Genomic DNA, 5,904 nt, shown 5'->3' on the forward strand with positions numbered 1-5,904 from the left:
TGTCTCTGTAATTTAGAAACACGTTACTGAAATATGGCAAACGACTCGGAAATGCGGTGTTATCAAATATATTTTGCTTTAAACTCACAAAGGGAAACCATATAACCTTTATAAATAATGTACCTCCACCTTGTAGTAACTGCCGACTGTATATCCCGATTGGGACACAAACTTTACCGCTATCGACTGTAAGGTGGTCTGTAAGTGGCTTAAGCACTCAAGGAAGCACTCCGATTAAATGGTTGATAAGGATCAGCTGGCCATGCCGTGGCTGCATACCATATAGGATACCTTTAACTTTAAAGCAGATCTTCGCGGCACCCTCAACAGTTAAAGAAATTTAAATAATTCATTCAAATAATGACTTTATCCACAAAAGTTTGCTGTTTTATGAAGAACAACCCAGGAGACATCTCAAATTTTAATCATTGCAGATAATCCACCACGTTGCCTGCTCGTCTGTGCATGCGTCACATGGTACATCAGTTCGCGGTCCACGCAAACGTTATAACTTTATTTTCAAACGTCCGTTTTTTTGTGTTTTCTTTCACCAGATTTGCTTTGATTCCCCATGGAGCACCTCAGCGAAATTGCCAAAAATATAGACACAGATTTGCAGACGCTATGGATAAGCAGTCCCTCTGGGAGAAAGGGTGTGAGGTCAAGCAGTGAATGCATTAAATCATACAGCTCAATGAAGCTGGTTAATTTTGGCACATTCCTAAATTTTTTGTTTACTCAATAAAATTCTCCAAGAAGTAGTAAAAGATAAGTTTAATGCTTTAGAAATTTCACATTTCCTTGTGTGTATATGAGAAATGAGGGAACATAGTCTTGCTTGCTTAATGTAAATAGGTATTTCGGCTAAGTTAGGACTCGTTATTTCTTTAAGTTCAGATTTCACTCCAGATTTCGACACTTATTTCGTCCGGACGATATCTGATCCTTGAAGCTGAAATAATATTTCGATGGTATACTTTAATTAGTCTGTGAGAGTAGATCGTGGAAAATTGCATCATATAATGTATGAAATTGCTCCAAGCTCCTAATTTGCAAATCATGGCACTTACAAATGCGATGTATACAGCAATTCATAGCTATGATGAACAACCATTGGATGTGAGTGAGGAAAGTGGAAAAAAAAAATTATATATCGTTAAGAAATTGTTGCAGCCTGTTCCAAGTCAAGACATGGTTGAGTAGGCCAAAAACACGTGGTGGCTTCAGACCCCAGCGAGGTAACCCAGTATACGCCTTAAGATCCAATTCAGAGCGAGGTGGCCAAGGAGCACCTGACAGAGGATATAGTTAAATAAGGCTGTTAATTATCTTCAAAGGGGGTGTTTTAATTCACCCAAACATTCAATTTTCAATCATGCACTTCCTTGGAATTCTTGGCGTGCATTCAAAGTTTCAGGCTGCGAGGTTTCATGGTTTTGGAGTTATTGACACACACACACACACACACACACACACGCACACGCACACGCACACGCACACACACACTGACATTTATTAGTTGAGATGGTGAAGACAAATTAATAAGTTGGTCAAAAGGTCAAAGGTCAGCATGATGTACAATCATTATTTTTCATCTAATTTACCTTGGAATTTTAATTAATATCATTGAGCTTTTGTTATAAAAGTTTCAACAAAGCTTTATTATGATAACGAGCGTGGATCGGCATGCTTCACGCACCTCACCACACGTCGCTGCAGAGACAAAGGCATCTTTGACCATGCCTGCTTTCTCCTCTGAGAGTGAGGGAATGGTGGGGGTGATGGTGAATCAGGGCTGTGGGGGATGAGGGAATGGTGGAGGGGGGATGGGGTGGATGATGCTGTGGGGAGATGGTGGGGGAGTTTGGCCAAATATATTTTGTGCTCTGAATATATACTGTAAATCAGAAGTCAAAAATGGTGTTTGCCCGGGCGGGATTTGTCTCCGGACATTTCTGGGCGGTGTTTGTCTCCGGACATGTCCAAGCGGCGTTTGTCTCTGAGCGGTATATAGTATGACTAGTGGAAAATGGATTTCAGACATAATTTTGTTTCCATCGTCACTTATTTTATGCAGAAGCATTTTGAGGAGGCAGTATGAATCGTAATTAACGCTCCACCACACGTCTGCCTTCCCTTCCCCCACCCCTCCTCACTCTCCCTCCCTCCTCTCTCTTCCCTCCTCCCTCCTATCTCTTTCCCTCTCCATCCTATCACTTTACCCCTCCACCTCCTCACTTTCCCCCCTCTCTCTCTACCCCCACCCTCCTCTCTCTTCCCACTCTTTTTTCCCCTCTTCTCAGTATTCCCGTCAGCGAAGCGATGAGAGTATTTTCTCGTAAATAAATAAATAAGCAACTGAGCACAAATTTATATTTATTTTAAATTATCAGTTAGAGATTATCATTGTCATTATCAGGAAGGGAAGGTCAACACAATATCCAAAAATTGAATGGAAATTAAAAATTGCCAGCCTTACAGAGTAGTCTTGCCCCCAATACACCGCTTCCCTTGGACTTCTGGCCATGTTTTTATGTCGTATATTATAACGTCCTTAAAAACAGTAAGTTTCCTGTTTGGAATTATTTTCAATTTTGTTTCACTGCCAGACAAGCAGACAGAGTGTAATAATTATCTCACTCTTCTCTGTGCATGCACGATCAGACCAAATTCAGGGCCAAAGTACCGTTCAACTAGAGGTTCGTTTTCCGATTCGTGTTCAAAATATAACCTTCAATTGAGATGAAGTCGTGACGCGATCATAAAGTGACTTTGTCGACAGAAATCGAACCTTATAACCCCGCTTTTCTCTTCGCACGTGAGAGGTAAAAGCCATCCAGGATATTTGAACAGCCGGATGTTAAAAGGAAAGCCATTCCGACAGTATTCGGAGTCTTTATCACTGAAGAAAAGATGCCCTTTTCATAGTTGTGGCCCATCTGCGTGATAATTTGTGGTACCGTGAGTTTCCTGAACTAAAGCAATACCCAACTTCATTCTTTTCATCAACGACTTAACCTGGAGATTACGTGCTAAAGCTGTACCTCCATCAATATTCAAACTCCCAATTGGGACACATTACAGAAGGACAGAGAAGGGAGGAACAAGTCAAATCGTTGATGCTTTTTGAGCCTTTCACAACTAATTACTTCGACGGTGTTTATGTGCCTCTGAAAAAAACGGAGTCATCTGTACTCTGGATCATTTCCTTTGGTCGATGAACGAAGCCTGGAAAATCTGAAAAGGAGACCTTCAGATCTACATTTCGCTTCCAATAAGAATCTTTTACAAAGGACTTAAGCTTATCATCCCGAGTGAGTGACTTTCTCCTCATAGGTATGATAACTCACCTCCTCAATATCCTCTACCTTTGATTCCTGAGAGACCGAATCCTCCTTTCAAACCACGGTATCACAAGGGGTTTCTAATGTTTCAGAAAACAACTCCTCTCTACTACCTCTACTCGGTCGAGAATTATCACTTGATGACACACAGGGAGGTTTAAAAAAAATCCATTGTCAATCCTACCTGACACCGATTTGTGAATATGTGGTTCATCCCCCTGAGGTTTGTCTTCAGACTCACCACTATTTTCAAAAACAATATCTCTTTGCTCCCCAGGATGTACTTCATTTGCAAGAACTATAAGAATTGCTGACATGTATGCACTTCATTCACCTTGCTCAAGGTGATCCATTACACTGCTGGTGTCCTCATCCTGAAGAGCCTACAGAGCAAAACAACAAAAAAAAAAAATCAATTTTTCCAACAAGAGGCATTTTCATTCCATTCAGAACTACAAGCTTTCTTGTGAGCAATCGGTGAACATTTTCCACGTTATCGTGGCAGAGAGGAGAGAATTTGACTTTTGTATCTTTTATTAGAGAACATAGCAAAACAAAACAATGAAAACAAACAGGAAGTTTATATTGCCAGTTCAGAACAGAGAGAAAGAAAAATAGAAACGGTTATCTGCAGGGACATACAGATTATGTTGCCAATAAAATGTTTCACAAAATCTACATTTCTCTCGTGGGAGGTCGAACCCATAAATAAACACACAGGTAGTGAAAGTGAACCGTAGACTTACAAAACAAATTGGAAGAAATATAAACAAGAAGGTTGACCTGTGACATTCAATATAATTGTGAAAAAGGTTTTCATGCTTACCCGGCGCTTACAAAACTCGCAGATTTACCCAGTGTTGCACGGGAAGAGAAACGTGAATACAGTAAGTAACACTTTGTGGCCAAAAGGAATTCGGAAATTGTAATACCCTCTGGCACCACCAACAGGTGGCACTACATAGAATAAATTGACATTGAGAATTTATGTCCCCTCCCACCCTCCACACCCCCACGTGAGGCCACGGCCACATAGCCTATGTTACCCCACACAAATTGTATTTTTATTTGTACCTTGAGTGTTTGAGTTTGTAACTTTAAAAATGTGGCCATGCATGACTGACATACTGACATACACGCACACACCGAGACAGAGACAGACATACATATCAGACACACCTCCTGACTTTTATGGTGAGCATCGCCACAGATTATATCTCACATGGTAAAACTGCATAATCCGCAAAGAGCAACCATCCATCTGCCACCCAAACGATTGTTCCCGCTATTGCAAACCATTCAATCAGAAGGCACGTGATGTGATTGGCAGGTAAATCAAAACATGTGGAATGTGACGAGCACTCCCCCAATCTCCATTGGACATTGTTCTACACCAAAGCGTCAACTCCAAACCAGAAGCCTCAGCCCAGCGACTCTGTCAAACAGACAAAGATCACATGCTCAACATCAGTTAAACATCAAATGGAACTGCCTTTCCAGATTTTGGGCTGATATGCCCTCATCAGGAGGGCATAGTGCATACCGATAAATATCTAACCAATGATGACTACATTCGTCGTTAAAACATCAGATGTGTAAACATCAGATTCTCTCTCTCTCTCTCTCTCTCTCTCTCTCTCTCTCTCTCTCTCTCTCTCTCTCTCTCTCTCTCTCTCTCTCTCTCTATCTCTATCTCTATCTCTATCTCTATCTCTTTCTCTATCTCTCCCTCTATCTCTATCTCTCCATCTCTCCATCTCTCCATCTCTCCATCTCTCCATCTCTCCATCTCTCCATCTCTCCATCTCTCCATCTCTCCATCTCTCCATCTCTCCATCTCTCCATCTCTCCATCTCTCCATCTCTCCATCTCTCCATCTCTCCATCTCTCCATCTCTCCATCTCTCCATCTCTCCATCTCTCCATCTCTCCATCTCTCCATCTCTCCATCTCTCTATCTCTCTATCTCTCTATCTCTCTATCTCTCTATCTCTCTCTCTCTCTCTATATATATATATATATATATATATATATATATATATATATATATATATATATATATATATATATATTGTCATGGTGCTGGCGGTCCAGGTTAATCCCCCCGACCCAAATTGTTGTGATGGGCGGTTAACACTGCCAGCCCGGATAGCTGAGCAGTTCCTTATGAGGAAGCGGACATATTGATCCTCAGAGATTATAACGTGTGCGGGAGGTGCAGGGCGCGATGGCAGTGTGACGGAGGCACAGGGGGGGGTTATAGTGAAACCCCACAACAAATACATGGACACAGCGTCTTAAAATAAATGTGGGAATTTAATGAAAATAGAAATATTTACAAAGGACAACAATCAGAATATAATAATACGTGAGGTAAACTAAACGTAAAGTCAAAATTGAGGCGCCTCCACACACAGACTTAAAAACAGGTAAGGGGAAACAAAATCAAAGAAAATCACTCCTTTATTCTGGCACTTGGGCCAGGGATGGTCTTTCTGGAACTTGGAATTGAGGCATTTTGTCCTGCATGTGTAGACGCGTGCAAAATGGCGCCGAGCCGC

At 41.4% G+C, this 5,904-nt stretch overlaps 1 protein-coding gene and 1 long non-coding RNA gene across 2 annotated transcripts in view; both read right to left on the reverse strand.

The window, feature by feature from the left end:
- Positions 1 to 565: 565 nt before the first annotated feature.
- Positions 566 to 5,904, reverse strand: part of LOC147025864 (uncharacterized) — a 66,318-nt gene continuing 60,979 nt past the window's right edge. The window contains exons 2-3 of the long non-coding RNA XR_015058042.1: positions 3,679 to 3,727; positions 566 to 1,292 (exon numbers count right to left, since the gene is read on the reverse strand). This is a non-coding gene — a long non-coding RNA (uncharacterized LOC147025864). The remainder of the gene's footprint in view (positions 1,293 to 3,678; positions 3,728 to 5,904) is intronic.
- LOC147025865 (uncharacterized) overlaps positions 3,861 to 5,904 on the reverse strand; it is a 57,993-nt gene continuing 55,949 nt past the window's right edge. Inside the window, exon 5 of the mRNA XM_085880319.1 lies at positions 3,861 to 4,779. The gene's annotated coding sequence lies outside the window, so the exon portion shown is untranslated. The remainder of the gene's footprint in view (positions 4,780 to 5,904) is intronic.

The sequence above is a fragment of the Eptatretus burgeri genome, chromosome 5 (genome assembly GCF_056783735.1).
Source record: "Eptatretus burgeri isolate ZD-2024b chromosome 5, Ebu_testis_v1, whole genome shotgun sequence".
NCBI lineage: Eukaryota > Metazoa > Chordata > Myxini > Myxiniformes > Myxinidae > Eptatretus > Eptatretus burgeri.